At 41.7% G+C, this 20710-nt stretch overlaps 1 long non-coding RNA gene across 1 annotated transcript; it reads right to left on the bottom strand.

Moving 5' to 3' along the window:
- Positions 1 to 7308: 7308 nt before the first annotated feature.
- LOC144327494 (uncharacterized) lies at positions 7309 to 19423 on the bottom strand. The gene is made up of 3 exons (XR_013392561.1): positions 19297 to 19423; positions 7695 to 7770; positions 7309 to 7402 (listed from the first exon to the last, which is right to left on the bottom strand). It is a non-coding gene; the product is annotated as an uncharacterized LOC144327494 (long non-coding RNA).
- Between the last annotated feature and the right edge of the window lie 1287 nt (positions 19424 to 20710).

Below are 20710 nucleotides of genomic sequence, written 5' to 3'. Positions count from 1 at the left end.
GCAGAATGATGGGGGCGGAGACGCTCCTTCAGGTATACAGGACCGAGGCCGTTTAGGGCTTTAAAGGTCAGCACCAACACTTTGAATTGTGCTTTGAAACATACTGGTAGCCAATGCAGATCTCTCAGGACTGGTGTTATGTGATCTCGGTGGCCACTCCCAGTCACCAGTCTAGCTGCCACATTCTGGATTAATTGCAGTTTCCGGGTCACCTTCAAAGGTAGCCCCACGTAGAGCGCATTGCAGTAGTCTAAGCGGGAGATAACTAGAGCATGCACCACTCTGGCAAGACAGTCCGCAGGCAGGTAGGGTCTCAGCCTGCGTACCAGGTGGAGCTGGTAGGCAGCTGCCCTGGACACAGAATTGACCTGCACTTCCATGGACAGCTGTGAGTCCAAAATGACTCCCAGGCTGTGCACCTGGTCCTTCAGGGGCACAGTCGCCCCTTTCAGGACCAGGGAGTCCCCCACACCCGCCCGCCCCCTTTTCCCCCAAAACAGGACTTCTGTCTTGTCAGGATTCAATCTCCATCTGTTAGACGCCATCCATCCTCCAACCGCTCTAGGTTTCTACACATACCTCTCTCCATCCAGTCAAGTAAAAGGCATGGTCACAATTCAGGGACACATTCTAGGCAGGCCAAAGCAATCAAGGGTGGAGCAAGACCAGTGAAGGGTATGGCCTGGGATAGGGTGGGTCCTGGAGGCCAGTTAGAGATAGCTGGATGGCCACATTTGGTCACTGGACCTAAGTCTGCCAACTGCTGATATACACACTTAGCTGAGGTCAGCAACACTTAAGAAAGTGGATCTTCCAAATTGGGGAGCAATACTACTTTGTCGATTTTCTGCACAACCTATGTTCTGCAAAGGTTAGTTGGTAACTCTGGAAAGTATGATTCTTCTTAACAATAACATGCACCCACACTGGCAAAGCTGGGATATATATGTAAATGCATACAATTAATTAATTTACCAAGTTTTGGCCTGCACATTTTTATTTTTAACAATTCCTTCATTTCCCTACCAATTTTCAGAATCCATCATTCTTATGTGTGCCATATAAAATTAACTGAAGTAAAAATGGTCCTAATCTATACATAAAAAAATGAACAAAACTGAAGCCCCCTTTTAAAATAATGAAAAAAACCAAGCTAATCAGGATGAAAGGACAAAAGAAGCACATTTCTATCTATTTGACTCTGTCAACAAATCCTCAGTGAAATTCAATCATTATTTGCAGCATGCAATTTAATACTGATAGTTTAGTGTTTTGCTCTATTTGAAAGATAATTAATCTGGAGTGTGTTGACACACAAATATGACTTTCTGAATGTTTCTTGAACACAATATGGTAGTATTGCATTTAGAAAAAGAAAAAGAAGAAAGCTATCCATCAGAGAGTTGTTTAGATAGAAATTTGAAAAATGTACTAAGTCTTAAGACGTCATTTTTTGGTGTTGGTTGGTAGTGTAGGAAGAAAACCAAAATCCCAGCCAGAGAGCAGTGGCACTGAAGAGAGTGGCAGAGCTGCCACCACATCTGCTCATGCTGGCCAGGGAATGAGGACAGGGAAGCAATTTTCCCCTCAATTTTTCCTGTGACAGCTCCAGGCTGCATAGCAGAGATCTGGATCATGCCCCTCTCAAGGTGCTGGACAGGCTTGGGATCCAGGGGATCCTCAGCTGATCCAATCACTATTACTGCCCCTAAAATGCACTTCTGGTAGCTTTCTGTCCACGAGGTAACAGGACTGTAACAGAGGCCTCGATGGGGTCAGAGTCTCCCACTTTCTGGTGAACGCCAAGAGAACAAGAAAAAGGAAAACTCCTGTTGCACAGCCAGTGTGGTGTAGTGGTTAAGAGTGGTAGACTTGTAATCTGGTGAACCGGGTTCATGTCTCTGCTCCTCCACATGCAGCTGCTGGGTGACCTTGGGCTAGTCACACTTATTTGAAGTCTCTCAACCCCACTCACCTCACAGTGTTTGTTGTGGGGGAGGAAGGGAAAGGAGAATGTTAGCCACTTTGAGACTCCTTCGGGTAGTGATAAAGCGGGATATCAAATCCAAACTACTACTACTACTACTCTTCTTCTTCTTCTTCTTCTTCTTCTTTCAGCCATGGCTAGGATTGCTCTGCCCAAGGCTATTTTATTATAATTTAATAATATTTTCCTTTAGTAGTCTTAAGGTGGGCGAAAAGCATTCATTCTGTGAGTGCAACATATGTTACCAGTGCTTTTTTTCTGGGTGTACGCAGGGAGACGCATACTCCTAAACATTTTGTGAATTTTTGTACTTTTGTCCATTTACTGTATTTATTTTCCCCGATTTGAACTATAAAATAGTGATTTTCTTGAATCAAAATGAGCGTACCCCTAAACATTTTTTATTAGGAAAAAAAGCACTGGAACAACTATACCACTATGTGACTTTAGATACATTGGAAATAACCCCATGTTAGTAAGCCATTTGAGGGTTTCTAAATGGTTGGACAGATATACTTGGAATGCACCACTGAATGGCAGGGGGTTGTGGGGTAGACCAAAACAGAAGGGCCCCAGATTGGTTCATCTTCTCTACAGCCTCACTAAGTATGTTAGGTTGAGAGAAAGCAACTTGTCCGATTAAATTCAAAATGCAAGAATGAACTTGGGGATTCAATGTCCAAATTGAAGGCTATATCCATGGTTGCCTTTTCAGTATTAATTCAGAATGTAATTGATTTCTAGTTAACATATCAACTGTCAATCCCCCAAACAATTCCCTTTTAGCAGATTTTTGCATTTGTGGTGAAGTTTTCCATACCTAAGGTTATATCTGCCTATAGTTAGCTACCTGTTTCCCTATTTCAGCTTATCTTTCATAGTTAGTTAAAGGAGGCCACATGACAGTGTTTGTGAGCATTGTCACTTTTTCAATGTAGATAACTTGATCCTGAAGCTTTCGCATTTGAAAGATGTAATTTTATTTTATTTTTTGCAAATCCTCTCTTTGGAGACAAACCCCATTTATATCCAGATATAGAAGCTCTTTGCACATTCAGCATTTTATGTGTTGCAGCACAGATATGCCTTGCTATCAATTAATAACATGGATTTTGATGTATTAATGCCTTCATTCATGTGCTTTATTGGAAGCAAAGGTCTTTATTGGCAATTATATAAGAAAGGAAAAGAATAAAAACAGATGAAGCGAATTTAACATAAGAATAAAATGTAAATGGAATTACTGTAGCAAGGATATATTCCATTATTTCTACACTTCAATTATCTCCCATTAGTTTATTATTAAAATAAAATGACTGATTTGCCAGTGGTGGATCGCATCAACCGAAGATTAACTATTATTAATATTCTATCAATCAGGGATGCATTAACAATGGGTGCCTAGGTATGCATGGAACATTTGCGTTTTAGGCAAGCAATATTTTATCTTTCTTCAAGGACACCATGTAACAACAGGGGAGGGGGAGGGGAGTAACCAAGCTGTACAACTTGCAAGGGACCAAATCTAGCATTTCCAAAAGCAATCTAAGAGGTTGAAACCAAGTACCCCAAATAGAGGTCTCAACCTTTTCTAGAAAGAAACCCTAGCTTTATTCAACAAATCTCTACTCTGAATAGACCTGCTGACTAACATAAGGCCATTAATTTGAATGGATTCAGTCTGCATGAAAGTTAGTTTAATATAGCCGTCTATGCTGCATCATATAAAGTAATTTACAGTGGAATCCTATACATGCAAACACAAATTTAACTCCTATTGGCTTCAATGGAAATTACACCCAAGTTAGCATGACTACATCTCAGGACTATGTATATTTATGACCAGTTCATTGGTTCTACACACTGAATGACTTTTATTACAAAAAAATAAAATAAAAGAAAATTAGATGGGCTAACATGCCATAGCAACAAATGTTTTTATTTCCCTTTTTCTTTTTTGAAAAATAAGCTGTTTGACTTGTGCTAGAGTTATTATGAAGTAAAGAAAGCTAAGCAAACAAGTGCTTTTATAATGTGTTAAGTTGTTTCTAATTCAATGTTGAATGTATCCAAGAGCAGGCTTTTAAACTGTCTCACGTCCAAAAAATGGAAAACGGCATCAATGAGCAAACTCCTCCTCCCTCAATTCCTTCCTTCCTTCCTTTAATTTCTATGCTATTCTTGCCTCTGGGCTCTGGTAAGTTTCAACATTTTTAATATAAAGCAGAAGGAATTACTCCAAAAAAATGCCACACAGAGAAGCAGACTCATATATCCTAGTTGTTAATCAAGATTTTAATATGCTGCACTTGCCTGTTATGACTTTTATATAAAATATACAAACAAAATAGACAAATAATAAGTTTTGCCCCATTTCCTACACTGCATCAGATATTTCACAGTGACAATGCATAGAAAATAATTATTGTTATCCTCCCTAGATTAAACAGATTCTGAAGGTGTAAGAATATATGCAAAACATAAAAAGTTACATACATTTAAGCCCCGTATAGAAAGGGGGTCATAGCTAAATGATCAGTGCCAGTACAAAGAACTTGCCCTCAGCCAAATCCAATGCTTTTAAACAGTCTTCATCAGTTTGGTGCATTTCAGATACTTTTGGACTCCAGTTCCCACCAACCCCAGCCAGCATGACCATTGGCCAGGACTGATGGGAATTGTAGTCCAAAAGGAGGACACCTGGCTGGGAAAGTCTTGCTGTCCCAATTCCTGCCTTCATCTATTCCTCCATCATGGTGCTGCAGGAAGCTGGTCCTTTCACTCAAGCCCCATTAGTGGTCAAGCCCCATTAGTGACAAACCTGAACATTTCTTGTGTAGAAGGTCCCCAAATTCATTCCCAGCTCCTCCAAAGATGTGCTGTAAAAAACTTTCACTTTGCAGGCCCATGGTCAGAATAAACCAATACTGTGACTTAGTATAAGGCAGCTTCATATCCTTATTAAAATTTTGAGTACAGTGGTAGCTCGTGTTAAGAACTTAATTCATTCTGGAGGTCTGTTCTTAACCTGAAACTGTTCTTAACCTGAAGCACCACTTCCGCTGCTGCCGCGCTGCCGGAGTACGATTTCTGTTCTCATCCTGAAGCAAAGTTCTTAACCTGAGGTACTATTTCTGGGTTAGTGGAGTCTGTAACCTGAAGCGTCTGTAACCCGAGGTACCACTGTACATTAAAAGCTTTTGCCCCTTTTGATTTCAATGAGCACCATGAATTTTTCATAGGCATCCAATAGCTCTACATCAATTTGAGAACTCACATTATGTTATAACTGGAAATCATTAGTTTTCAACAGCATGGTTAAAAGTTGTACATATTAGGTGATATCCAACATTTGTATCCTGTTAGTGCAAGGATTTCTGCTATGGATAAAGCCCATATCATGTCAAATGCATATCAAACATCTGATGTGAGAAGAGATGTGTGAGAACCGTTAGCCAGCTGAGAATAATAAGGATGGCAACAGTAGCATCCTTGTGTTTTATCTGAAACATTATAAAATTGCGTCAGCACTACCCTTAGATTCTCGTTTTGTGGGGGAGGGGGATCTGTGACTATGGCCAACCCACCGGCAACCATTTACTTTCTTGAGCCCTTGTAAAACCTTTCTTAGGAAACAGCAAGTAAATCCTTTCACAAGGTCTCAGAATTGTGGGTTCATTTGTTAATTAAGGGTCATTTTTATTCTGTGATCTTGATAAGTGGTTCCAGCTTTTGGCCCGCTTTGTGGCTCCAGAACTCCCTAGGCCTCATTATTGTGCCATTAAACACATTGCGTTTCTGGACCACTGACACTGCTGGGCATTTGTGCTGCTTCAATTATGACAATGATTTACAACTACTTGACCTTTTCAAGAGAGACAAAAAACTTGGTTTCTGAAAGCTCTGCTGCTTATATTCATTTCAAATTCCATTTCTTAACAGAATATGAAATTATCTCTGACACAGAGACTAATGACATTAGCACTGCTGAATTGGAAGCAGATGAAATCTAAGGCCAGGGTGACAATAGTAATGATAATGGTGACATATGGCTGATGCTCATACAAGTGAAAAAAGGAGTGGATAAATTCTTGACACGTTTATGTGTTTCTCCAAGAACAACTAGAAATATGGGAGGCAAATGTAAAAACAATTATTATGGTGCAGAAGCAGTGGTGGCTGGTGTCCATTGGGAGTGATAGGGCAGAAGGCAAGGAGACTAATAGCAGACAGGCTCTAATTTAGGTATGGTTGTAAGTAAGAAGGCAGGCAGACAGGGCTGGCTGAGGGCAGATTGCTATTGGTTGGGCCCCAATGGGCTGGCCTCTGTTTTGCAGAAGGAACTCTAAAGAACATTTTTGATAGTATTAATGAACTTTTTCTAGATTTCTCTTGAGATTTCTCCTCAGGCAGAATGCTCAAATCTGTTTGTAGGTTTATCTTTGGTTGAATTTGTACAGTAACCAGCCTCACATAGCCAGTGTGCTTGATTCTAATTAGTAATGAAAGGGTTACAACCATAGAGTAAGCTGTCCTGCCAGCCTTAGCCTATGCCACTTCCCCTTAACTTGGGAAGAAACAGGTAACCAAGTCTTTTGTTACTTCTCTTTTCCCATTTGAATTCAGTATGTAAGGAGTTCTGAGCTGGTCACTTTAACTATCTTCTTTTGTTTCAGAGCAGAATGGAGTCTGAAAGCAGCATTATTATTATTTTAACTAAGCAACCTTTTAAACTGTCTGTGCATCGATTCTGACTGAATCTGACCTTTGAAGAGTTTTGTAAGTAAAACATTTTATGACTTATCAAATGTGTGGTCTATCTCTGTGCTACAGCTGTGGGAAAGCTTTGGAAAGAACTTTTAAAAAGGGACAGTTTGGGGCTTACTGGAAGGTTTAACAGTCTATATTTCCATACTTTTTTGATGCATGTTTTTATTTTAAATCTTTGTTCGGATTCTCTCACCAAAGAGTACTTGTCCCAAACTTGCATCTTGGCTTCCAGGACCACTCTTGCCCTTTATAGCAAGGTTGAATTTGCCATACATTCCTTTCTTGGGAGAAGACATGTTGGTGTCTCCCATGGGGAGGGGAACTTACGGATCACATGGGCACGAATGCTGCTCTTTAAGCCTACTCTGCCTTCTCCCTCTCTTCCTCTGCAGTTTGGGTTTTTTCTAGTCACCCTTTGGAATTTGGAGACGAACCCATAAGTGACCCATGAAACTCTCCCCCCCCCACTGCAAGGTCCTTTGATTCACTCCTGGTCTATTCCCATTGCCCGGCAAAGGAAATGAGGATTTCTGAGTGTATAGACCACTTGCCTTTTCTGTAGTTATGATCTTCTGGATCAAGGTCTAGGGGCAGTATCAGTAAGGAGATACTTTTCTCCTTTACTACTATGCAGAGCCAGTGGATCTGCAAATGGAACAGAGGAAGACCAACTCACAGCATGTCTCTCTGCACCAGGGGAGAATTTCCCCAACAAAGAACTGGCACACCACAAATAAACAAAACACAACAAAACAAAATCTGTTCTCATGAATATTTGTGAATAACAAATATAAAAGAGGCAGGAATTTGGTCAAGCAGAGCAGCTGTTCGGAATTCAAATGGCTGCTCATAAATACTTTTCCTTTACACTTTTGATGGTAGGCATATTTGTTAAAAGGCATCTAGGGGAGAGAGAAAAGAAAAAAATCTCACAAACCGAAAGAGAACATTGGTGTCTGTCCATCATCTTCTTGGCTGCAGTAGTGACCAGTTCAACAAAACAAGCATGGTTCCTATGTTGGATGCAATGAAGGAACATTCTCAATTATATTTAATTTTAAATTCCCCCTTCCACTTGTTGTCCTGTGCTGGCAAAGTCTCCGTAGCTTGATTTTGCTACTAGAGGTGGCCCCTGTATCACCAAGGGAAAATCTGGCATCTAAACTACAGAGGGACAGAGGGACAAAAAGAATGTGGTACTACATATAGCAACTTTTGAGGTATCAAAACACATCTTTTAGAGCCCCTCAGCTGCCGAAACTCCATTCCAGTCACATGTGGGGGGTGACATATATTATCCACACCCCACTGTGAATGCAATGGGGCAGCATTTCACAATTCCTCTGCCTATTTGAATTCTCATTTCACCTGTCCTTCTCCAGAAAAAATGTGATTGTTCTCTCACACACTTATGGACACATATACTTGAGCAGGATTTCTGGGTCTACAAAGAGTATGATTCTACATGTGGAAGTTTTGTTCTTGCATATGCGAATAGGCAAATATAAACTTACGTGTGTGTGTGTATGCAAAAGTCATTCTTGCTCCTTGGAAGCCTGGCTCGATCCTCTTTCTGCTTTCAAAGATATTTGCACGTAATCCTGAAGCCTTTACATTTATATGCATTCGCAGTACATTTGGACTCTCATGAGTGATTGGCCCAATAATGCAATCTATTTACCATAAAATAAGGATGGTAGAAAGGTATACCAGTTAACGGGGCCAATCATGCAAAGGAGCTGAGCCTGGCTTGCTTGAACCACCATGGATGGATAATGGTTGGCATCTGTATGTCTCAGAATAAAATGGAGGAGTGTGCCTTCAGAGGTGAAATTAAACCATTAGAAATTAAACCACGGTGTCTGCTGTGGCTGTGGAGACTGAAATGGGAGAGACATGTTTTGTTGCAGCTGGGGCAGATGAAAGTGCCCAGTTGTGTTGATGCAAGTGCATCATAGTGTTTCTTCTTTCTGCTCTCTTCCCAGTGCATTCTCCCACTTAAACCTTTGAAAAAATCAGGGATTCTTCACTCCCCCAAACCCTTCTATCCTTCTGCCCAATACATATATACACTTCCTCAGACTTTTCTGTTGCCTGAACACTGGGAGTGTGGTGCATAAAATTGCTTAATGGTTTGATTCTATCCATAAGACTTATAAAATTCTTTATCTTTTGATATTTCAAACTTCAGTCATTGACTTTGGTAATGACAGAGACATTTGAAACTTGGACAATAGTTTACTTAAATATCATTGCTTGCTATTCATTAACCTTGTTCTTCAGATTGTAACCTATTCAAGTATGATGAGATGACTAATATTTTAAAAGGCCTCATTGTGAAAAATAGAATGTTTGGGTCAATTGACTCCAGTTATGGCCAAAGTCTGCAGAGTGTATGTCTTATCCAGACCCTTATAAAAGCAAAAGGATAAATCACTTAACACCCCAAAAGATTCATTTGCCATGGAGCAAACTAATTCACATTGCATCAGCCAAATCCATATCCTGTAGTCCGCAAGGGAGCTCAGAGCTAACTGAGTTACTCTCAGGTGATATAAATGTTCTTTGTGCAGTAGATGTTGCAGTCATGAAATAATGAATTGCACATGTCAATCAAGTCCATGAAGCTTCATGGTTCTTCCTGTTTCCTCATCAGATGAATGATTCAAAGAAGACCATGGTAACTCTGTTGCCTCTCTGCCCTACCCATTCCATGTCCAATTCTGTATATGTGGAGAAGCTAATCAGGACAGAAGATCAATGGCATGATCAGTAGTAGATGGTGGAATAGGGTGGCAGTGTTCACCTCCAATCACCTGTGTTGGTGTTGCATACAAGGATGTTGAACGGAGGGGAGAAATGGCAGCAAGGTCGGTGTACTACAAACACACTAGTGGAGCCGGTCCAATGCTCCTGCTGGTGTTTGGGTGCCTCATCATCACATTGCCCTCTCTCTCCTGGTATGCAGCAACTATGAGTTTAACCACAGGTTTGGTGAGCATCCTGCCCCATCATCCACTACTGGAACCAAATGCTGGTGTTAAATTAGGACACATAACTAATGTAAAACATTTGCCTTCAGCTATTGGGACAATTTAAATAGTGCAAAATGCCACCACCAGAATACCTGAGTTGGCCAATTGGAGCATATTACTCTGGTCTTTTTTTTAAATCTGCACTAACTAGCTGTTTGTCGCTGGGCTCAGTTTGGTTTTGTGTTTGCCCTTCAATGCGCTAAACGGCTTGGGCTCCGGCTATTTTGGGGGCTGCTATCATTCATAATTGTCGCCTTGTATGCTACATTCAAGGACACGGGTGGCGCTGTGGGTAAAAGCCTCGGCGCCTAGGGCTTGCCAATCGAAAGATCGGCGGTTCGAATCCCCACGGCGGGGTGCGCTCCCGTTGTTCGGTCCCAGCGCCTGACAACCTAGCAGTCCGAAAGCACCCCCGGGTGCAAGTAGATAAATAGGGACCGCTTACTGGCTCGCCAGAGCAGCGATGTCATGCTGGCCACGTGACCCGGAAGTGTCTCCGGACAGCGCTGGCCCCCGGCCTCTTAAGTGAGATGGGCGCACAACCCTAGAGTCTGTCAAGACTGGCCCGTACGGGCAGGGGTACCTTTACCTTTATGCTACATTCAAGGGACGCTGGTGGCGCTGTGGGTTAAACCACAGAGCCTAGGACTTGCCAATCAGAAGGTCGGTGGTTCGAATCCCCGCGACGGGGTGAGCTCCCGTTGCTCGGTCCCTGCTCCTGCCAACCCAGCAGTTTGAAAGCACGTCAAAGTGCAAGTAGATAAATAGGTACCACTCCAGCGGGAAGATAACCAGCATTTCCGTGCACTGCTCTGGTTCACCAGAAGTGGCTTAGTCATGCAACCCCAGAGTCGGTCATGACTGGACCTAATGGTCAGGGGTCCCTTTACCCCTTTACCTTTATGCTACATTCAGTTCTGAATCCTTGCATTGTGTTCTGCTGCTTGGAATAGGGAGGTTGGAGAATTCCATTAGAAATGGAAACCGGAGTAGAAATAGCCACATTTTGCATAGAAATCAGATAGAATAATGAGAGTGGCATTTGCTATTATTGGATGGGGTTTTTTAGTCCACATATGTTTTAGTCCACATATCTAAATACTTACAGGCAATTCCTGATTTGTGCATTCTGGGTCATTGCACACTTTGACTCTTTTAAGTTTAATGCTGCTGTTTAGTGTTGTGCGTCCTGTGTCTCAACCTGTTGAGAAGGGATGTTATTATTATTGTTATTATTGATTAACTTCCCTGAAATTTTGTATTTTGTTTTGTTTTTATTCTTCTTGTTTAGAAACTTTGTTTTGATTTTATTCTGTACCTGCTTTTGGTGATCACTGACCTAGAAAAGCAGGTGTATATTATTAAAGTAAGCAATACATGTTCATACAAACTATCAGATATAATTGGAAAGTGATTTTGCATTTGAAACACTAAGTTGCTTTGTTTGGAAAAAAAAAAAAACACTCCTCTTGATAGCATAAATAATTTCTCTCTTTTTCTTGTGGCATTCCCCCACTGAGTGTCTCTCCCCCTTGCCATTACTGGTTATTAGTAGCAAGTGATTAAATGCTGATTTTATTCAAAACTGTGTGTGGGTTTATTTTGACTAGAAATCGACAGGCATCAATATGGCAAGACTGTGCGGGGGGGCAGAGATCCTAATGTAAATTATTGAGCTGTAATTACGGTACTTCTTTCTAACAGGTCTCCCCCCGCCCCAAAGGAAAGTTGCTTTTATAAAATGCTAACACACTTCAACCTACATGACAGTTTTTAATATCAGAGGCATTTTATTGGAACAGAAAGGTGGCAACTTCATATTTCTGGTAACCAAGCAGTTCACCTCACACAGGCATTGTAGGAAACTAAATATGTCCATCTCTCTCAAAATGTCCTTTTCCCCTTGAAATATATTGCTGTTGCTCAGAGCACTGAAGGTCACTGTCCTCCACCCCCAAAACCCACCCAAAATTTCTGAAAAATGAGTGTCTTACATCACACTATGAATAGATCAGGCTCCTCACTTCAAACATTCTCCCACAGAGCTGTGGAGAGTTGTAAACTGGTTAAGCAGCACAAATGCTTTGTTTGCCCAAATAAAGGGAGGAAAAAAGATGGCAGTCTACAGAAATCACAAAGCCTGTTGGGCTAACCGGTAACATGTTAACTAAAATATTTTATTCTTCCTGCCTATTTAGGCTCCCCGTGCTTTTTGTTTCAGTTTGCCCATTATTGCTATGTTACATTTAACAGATTAAGTTAAGAGTTTAGCAGCCTGACTATGCATTTGCTTCACCGACCACATTTTGGTGTCATTCCTAAATAAATCCCCATTTATTTCCAAATCTGCTAAACTGCATTATACAATACCATATCAAACTTGACAAACTCCCACCCCTCATGTGAAAGTGTCAGTGGATATTTTGCTATTCTCTCCTTTGAATCTAGGGTTTTCAATTAGTGCATTTTTCAATTACTCTCTGCTACTTTTCACACTCTTTCCACTCTTGTGGCTTGGAGGGATGGGTATGTTAGTATTATCTCCTGGGTCAGGACCACCGTAAGGCTCCCCAAGAAAACTGGAGGCATTTGTTTCTTTAAAGGTTATTTGTTTTTCTCACAATTTAGTGACCTTTAGCAAAAGTGTAAAACAAAGAAAGAAAAGTAACACATCCAGGACCTTGTTTAAACTAAGCCTCACAGTCTGAATAACTTTTGGCTTCCATTCAACTTCTTAAAGTGCCAGGAATAACTCAGAGGAGGAGTCATAGCCAAGCATTTGGTACATGAAGACAACTCTTGTAGAATTACCGAGCAATCTTCTGGTCCATGATGCTGGTGGTGTAAGAATGCAGAGGAGGACCCAACAGTACTGACCCAAAGCACAGAGAAATGGTAGTCCAGTACTACCATTGGTGTTTCTGCTGCTGGTATCCTGTCACAGGGCCACAAAGCAGGGCATTAATTGGGTGGGACAAGTATGGAGGACGGCTGGTGAAAAATATGCTGAATCTAATGCCTCCTGGATCTAAAGCCTGCCTATTTCCCATTGAGATGCCCAATTTGGGTCTGCCAGTTGCTGGTTTCCTAGGCTTTATAGACTTGTCTACCTATGTACTTTCTGAAACCAAAGTGGTGCATTGGTTGCCAGATGTTTCAGCTCTCCTACCATACCACAAGAGCATTCTCCCAATCACAATCTCAAGCAACTGGTACCCCAGTGTATATTGTCTTTGATACTGGAGAAAATATAGCCATAAAGATTAGTAGTCACTGATTTCCAGAATATTATAGAATAGTGCCTACCATGTTCTACCATGTCATTGGCTTGCATTGCCTTTTGCTATGCTGAAGGACTCTGTTCATTCACAGTAAATGGTTTCAGTTATTCCAGGACCCTCTTTTGATTTCAGTTCAAGTCAAGACGGGAATCTTTGCACTTCTGTCTTATCTGTGGTGGTTCAGAATGAAGTAACAAGAGCTAGCCTTAGCTAGACTAGGGTAATGCACTAAAGCAAATGAAGATCTTTCTCATGTACCAATCATAATAAAATGCCAGGCTGTACACTTGGCTCTTAGAAGTCTAGACAAAGTTTTCAATAATGTGATCAGGGTCTGTGGTGCATATTATAGTGAGAGTCACCTAAAAAATCTCTTGCACTCATAATGGAACGGGATAAAAATGCCAAACTAAGAAAAACAACAACTAAAGGTGCTAATTTAATCTGGTCTGAGACATCTGACATCTGTTGGCAGCTTTTGGCTGGCATATCATCCCAGTTGGCACCAATTCAGGGCTGAAGTTCTTTGGAACTTTAATTGAGTTCATATTGTAAGAAATTACTGCACTTTTTCTTCTATTGGTTTTCAGCTGAGACTCAGGTGGAAGATCTGTGATAAAAAAAATTAAAACAGAAACAAGAACCTCCCAATTTTCTTCCAGTGTTACAGAAATATATTTATGCATCTCCTCCGAGAGCCAGGCAAGTGTCTGATAAGGCTCTCAGTGGACTTTTCTGTCTGATATTTTCAACCACACTAGAATGTAGCAATGCTACGGTTATTACTTTTCTTTCTTTATCTCCCCTCAGCCCCCTTCCAGCTTAACACTACTTAGAAAGCTAACACATTCATTGCTGAGCTGGGCTTGTAGCTTACTTGGATAGGTGTTCAACAGACAACATTTATTTATTGGTCTGGTCCAGAGCTCCATAAGGAAAATATTTGTGTATGTGTGGCCCCTTTTTATAATGAATGTGCGAGCTTTGAGGGAGAGGCACCATGTTTCACGTGACATTGGGGGGGGGGGCTTGTTGTGTGCACGTGATGTCACACGTGCATATTGTCATGTGCATTGGGAGAAGGCCGTGAGGCCCGGAAACGCATGCTGCCGCCACAGGGAGGCCTGGCGAGGCTCTCCACCACTGCAGGGAGGCCTGGTGGGGCCTGGCCCCTCAATATTGCCCCATTCTCACATACTTTGGGGTGGATGAGCTGTCCTCAGCCCCATGAAGTTGGCACCTATGCTTTGAGGATATGGGATTCACATGCATCTTGGGCTCCTCTACAGAAAACAAAGACGGAGATTAAGAAGCACACGTTTTATTCAGCTTTGTAAATTCAGGCTAACCAAGCTGCATGGAGTTTCCCTTCATCAAACCTGTTTATCCTCAAATTACTTAAACAATTTAATGAATTCTTGCTTAAATCACTGTTAACAGCTCTAGTACAGCCAAGAGGCCACTTTTGCTTGATAGTTCTATTGTCAAAAAAAGAGATGTGTACTGAAGCTTGAGAGAGCCAGTTCAGACCTTAGAACACCAGTGTGACCTCTGATGATCTGTCAAGGATTCTTTAGCTGTGATTCCTGCATTCTAGGGGGTTGGAGTAGATGACCTTTTGGATTTCTTCCAACTGTACAATTCTACAATTATTTGAGTAACCAGTAGGGATGGGGGAGAAATTTGTTCATTTTATATTCTAATGCAAATCAACCTAATTCAATTTTCCTGAACCAACACACAACCCAAAACATACATGTTATTTAAAACGTGTGCTTCTCAAAATTGACAATACGGCTTTCCAAACAAATGATGTGTACAGAATAGCATAGAACAGGGGAAAGGGTGCCCCAGAATGCATAGATTAGTGAAAAGAGCATACAAAAATGTGTTGTATTATGGAGAGTTGCAAAATTCCTTGCAAAAATGTATATTAGGAGAAATGCACACAAAATGCATATGGATTTTCATGTATACTTTAAAAAAAGCAAGCTGATGTGAAAATGGGACAAACTGGAGATTGGAGGGAAAATGAGAAGCTGACAGAAACTGATTTGTCCATCCCTTGCAACTAGAATTCCTCAGCAAGCAAGCCTCTGATGCCTTTCCATTTACTCCACAATCTGCAGGCTGCTTTGCACATGCAAACTGGGAGATGCAGCTGGAGAGTCACAAGGAGAAAGCTCAGTCTGAAGTGCATTGCCCCTAGTGACAGTCTGCAGCTCTTTCTATAATCTGGATGGCACCTTTGAGGTGTCAACTTCATGGAAAGTGCTGTAGGCAGTGTACATCAGAAGGCCGGCTTCGCAACCATGCCGTTCTGCATGCTATCTCTTGCATAGGAAAAATGATGCAGAGAACAAAAGAGGTTAGTTTGAAATAGAGTGGTTCTACATCATCTGAGCCCTCATTAAATGCAACCCTATGTAGAGCACATGACAACGATTGAACCTTGAAGTTATGAAAGAAAGAAGCTCTGAGTTTCCACCGAAGCTGTGGGCTCTGTTGACAAGAGTTTGGAAGAGATGTGCTGCCTAGCAAATGCCCTTTGTGCATACAGCCCATGCACAGTGTAAAAATAGTTACCGTATTTTTCCGTGTATAAGATGAGCTTTTTTGACCCAAAAATGAGGCTCGTCTTATACACGGGTAGCGAGAATGGTTTTTTTCGTGCGAGCCCAAGATTGTAAGCGGCGATTGACCTCTGAATTGTTGAAACCACTCACCCACCAGAATGCAGCCCACAAAGACTAGCGTCGCTTACGATTGTTGCTTAAAATTTCGGGTTTGCACTTCATTCTGACGGGTGAGCAATTTTTGGCATCTGCCCCCCCCAACAATCAAGCAGCTTAAAAACTGCTTAAAAACTCAGGCTTGCGCTTCATTCTGGCGGGTGAGCGATTTTCGACATTGGGTCGCTTGATTGTTGCGGGGGGGATCCCGAAAATCGCTCACCCTCCAGAATGCAGCACACAACCGCTCACACTGCAGCCATTAGTCCTGTTTGCCGCTGCGGCAGCCAATAGTCAGCTGCCCTTGTTGCAGCAAGTGGGAGCATGATTGGTGCCGCTGGCGGCGATCAGGGAGCTGATAGGTGGTTTCAGACCGATGAATCCAGCGTTTTTCCGCAGACAGCTTTTCTGGGTTATGTGGCCAACATGACTAAACTGCTTCTGGCACAACGGGACACTGTGATAGAAACCAAACCACATGGAAATGACGTTTACCTTCCTGTCGCAGTGTTACCTATTTATCTACTTGCACTGGCATGTTTTTGAACTACTAGGTTGGCAGGAGCTGGGACAGAGCAATGTGAGCTCTCACCTCTGAAGCCCTTTCCCACATGAACAACACTTCCCATTTTTCAAACAGGCCCCACTCCTCCCTTCTCTCCCACTGAAGGTTCAGTTGCAGGATATTTGGATCAGCCTCAATAATTATCTAATACACTTAGGAAATAGTCTGTCTCACTTCTGTCTGAAAATCAGTGGTACTAGTCATCCCCTCTCTCTGATGATACCCAAGGTGTTTAGTGAGCTGGTAAAGGTAAAGGTATAGGGACCCCTGACCATTAGGTCCAGTCGTGGCTGACTCTGGGGTTGCAGCGCACATCTCGCTTTATTGGCCGAGGGAGCCGGCTGCAGTTGCCCAGTAATTATCTCCTGTTGCAGATGTAGCAGCTTTAGTAGCTGCATTGTCAAACAACGTTGACTAATGTGTTTTCCTTTTTCTGATCTGGATTCTTGTTTCCAATTGTACGGTTTCCTTAACCCTTTAGCTGATGTGTGTCATTGCTCCACAAAATGCACCACGACTATTGCATCTGTGCAGGATGTTTCTTTTTTTTAAGTGGCTCCAGCTTTCATCAATTATAGTTAAGTATATTTTTGTCACTTCTGAAAACTGAAGGTCCAGCTGCAGTGTCTGGAAGGAGCGATATTACCAAGTGTCGAGATACAAGTAAGCAATTGTCAATTTCCAAGGTGTTACGCAGTCCTAAAATCAGGATAAACCTTTATCTCGTATCACTGCTAGCCAAATTGACAAGATAAAAGCTAACACTTTTAGAAATTGAAACAGCAAGTTTCAAGGGAAAATTTGCTGCATCACAATGATGCAGTTTGAGAGAGCCACTGAAGGTACATTACAGATCCATAGTTTGGCAGAAATTGGAAATTAATTCATATCTTCTAAAGACAACCCTGGCTCAGTTAGATATGGGCTCTTTTTATTCTACAGGGTCAGGGCATGTTCTGTTGAATACAAAGAATGCAGAGGAACAACAAGGGTGTAAATTAAGTGTCTCAAGTGGACTTTTCAGGAAAAGTCACCAACACAGTGGCGTAGCGTGGGGGGTGCAGGGGGGGCCGGCCGCACCGGGCGCAACATCTGGGGTTAGGGCAAATCCACGGGTTAGGGGGCGCAAATCCATGGGTTAGGGGGCGCAAATCCACGGGTTAGGGGGCGCAAATTACTTGCCTTGCCCCAGGTGACAACCCACGCTACGCCACTGCACCAACATTAAACATATGAAGAATTTTATGATTATGAAATAATATCCTCATTGAATAACATTACATATATTTTGAATGTGATAGTCAAGAGTAATATATTTTGAAATTGCAACTTGGAAATGGACAATATTCAAAGCTTTTGTTTCTTTAAACTTCCATGTTCCATGACTAAATTAAAGTATGTTTAAGTTCCAGCATTAGTTCTGCAGTTATGTAGTCACTGAGATGCGTATGTCAGTCTACATATCCTTCCAGTTTTTATGTTCTTAGGCAAATCTTCATTGTTCATCTCACCTTTGGCAATAAAGTTGCCCCCTCTTCTACCTTTGCTCTGTTTTCAATTCTTTCTCAGTTATTGTAACGTCTCCTCCTTGCTGCTGGCCTGAAGGTTTCATTGCATTAAAAATAGAGTTGTACAAAATTTAGATTATCTGGACAGAACTCATAGGCAATGTTTGGGGGTGCAAAGCGGTAGGTTGCTGGGGCCAGGGAATAAAGCCCATTGGGGTCAAGGGGCAGAGTATATTGTATGATTTATATTGTAAGCTATATTGATATATTTTATGAAAAATGTAGATTATAAATACACAGAAAATAAACAAATGGCAGTAAAGAGATAGAGAGTGCAGGTAAATTGGCATTATATGAGACCTGGGAGACCAGGGTTCAAATCCCCACTTAGCACATACCAGTCCTGAAAGATCTTCATTGGCTCCCAGTAAGTTTCCAACCACAATTCAAAGTGTTGGTGCTGACCTTTAAAGCCCTAAACAGCCTCAGCCCAGCATACCTGAAGGAGCGTCTCCACCCCATCGTTCGGTCCAGACACTGAGATCCAGCTCTGAGGGCCATGAAACCCACTGGGTGACCTTGGGCCAGTTGCTCGCTCTCAGCCCAACCAACCTAACAGGGTTGCTTTGAGGGTAAAATGGGGAGGAGGAGAATTATGCATGCCACCTTGAGCTCCTTGGAAGGAAGGTGAGTTATATATGTAAAAACAAACAAACAAATAAACAAACAATGGATATCTGCCACTGTGAAATACCAGCCACTCATGAAATGTAAGGCCACCATAGATTAACCTTAAATAACTTATAACATAGTTACCTTATGTTATGAAAACGATGCTAGAACTAGAAGTGCATGCAGAGTTAATTCAATTAGTCACACATGCAGTCTCACACATTAAACCCAAGAGATCAAAATTACTGGAATTGCCATTAGAGCACAGATAGGTAGTGAGTAGAGTCAGGTTTATGTTTGCCAGTATTTTCATATAGGATCCAGCCAGTAGCCCAATAGTGCCAAAGGCTCTGAGACTAACATAGCCCCTCATGGTGCTATTGCATCATTGGCCTAGTCCTACAAGGAAGGTGCATGTGTATTCCATATGTGATTACATTAGAAGGAACATGGGTGGCGCTGTGGTCTAAACCACTGAGCCACTTGGGCTTGCCAATCAGAAGGTCGGCAGTTCAAATCCATACAATGGAGCTCCTGTTGCTCTTTCCCAGCTTCTGCCAACCTAGGAGTTTGAAAACACACCAATGCAAGTAGCTAAATAGGTACTGCTGCGGTGGGAAGGTAAACAGCATTTCTATGTGCTCTGGCTTTTGTTATGGTGTTCCGTCACTCCAGAAGCGGTTTAGTCATGCTGGCCACATGACCCGGAAAACTGTCTGTAGACAAACGCCAGCTCCCATACTTACCTGGCAGGGGAGACACCTTGATCATGACAAACGCCAGCTCCCTCAGCCTGAAGCAAGATGAGTGCCGCAGCCCATGGTCGCCTTTGACTGGACTTAACTGTCCAGGGGTCCTTTACCTTTACCTACCTACATTAGAAGTCAACAAGAATATTTTTTTTCTGGCATACTAAAGAAGCATGAATGCAATGCAATATTAGTTTGTTATATGACAGAGAGAAAGAGATGCCAATTTGCATTAAAATTCTGTTCCATTTCCAATCCATTTCAGTATCTGTGATTAATAATAATGTAAAAAAGCTTCCTACTGTGGAAATTCTGAGAACACGGTGCTGACATACCATAGATTATTTCCTCCTAATTCATGTATATTAGTGTCAGATGACTTAATAGATAGCCTGCTCCCTTGGTCAGCCAGTCATACAACTCATTCACATGTTAAATACTGTGTCCGATATAAAAATAGTAAAAGGAACCTTCTGAGATGCTCTGCTTTCTTGTGTCTTACTATGGCTTTTGAGTGGGAACTGCTGATTAAAAAAGAAGACTGCACTTACTCAATTCATGTAGCTGTGGAGAATAGTATTCAAAGAAAACTATTTGTTCTTATGGGCCAAGATGTCATTTGACAAATTCATAGTTATTTATGGTTGAAAAACTCAGTGCCATGCTTTGTCACAGACTAAGTGGTGAATTTATATTTTCATGTGTTGTGTGAATTACAGCTTCCAGGCAATTTTACTTTCTCAGAAAATATTGTTCCTTTGGCGAGAGAGCATTAACAAAGTGTTGCGGCTATACATTCAAACAATAATTTATATTCAGAGAAAGAATCTTATTCCTTGTTTCTTAAAGATGTCCTCAATGCAATACCTTTGAAACAGCCAAATTCCTCATTCAAGAAAGCAGAATTTTGTGACCTGAAAACACAGACGATCAACAATTATAGGACCACAGTCATTGCCCTATGTTAAGAGTGAATTGAGTGCCTCACATTCTACCATTATGAGAACTTGGCTGGATAACAACACTACAAAATTGAGAGAAGTGCAATTTTTTGACAGGTGGACATGGACACCCACCTGTCAATCACATGGTATTATGGGGTTGACAGGTAGGCAGCCACACAACGCCAACCCTGGTAAGTGAAGATTAGGTCCTGCTGCTTCTGGAACCAGAAGTGTTACCATGCCTACATATTTTCAAGCCTAAATCTATAACTAGAGAAGTGTGAGACTGGCCCTGGATCTAGACATGTCAAAGAAGCAATTCAGTTAAATGCAGTGTAAACTCACACAGGGAAATCCTGTAGGGAAAGATGGGACTCTACAGCACCATCTGGTGTCACAGTGTTACAACACATATAAAACACTTTTTCTTTACCAATCTAGCTGAGTCCTGGGCTTCCCAGTCTGGT

Source organism: Podarcis muralis, chromosome 1, assembly GCF_964188315.1.
Source record: "Podarcis muralis chromosome 1, rPodMur119.hap1.1, whole genome shotgun sequence".
In the NCBI taxonomy this organism is placed as follows: Eukaryota; Metazoa; Chordata; class Lepidosauria; order Squamata; family Lacertidae; genus Podarcis; species Podarcis muralis.
This window is presented reverse-complemented; position numbering and strand designations above follow the sequence as displayed.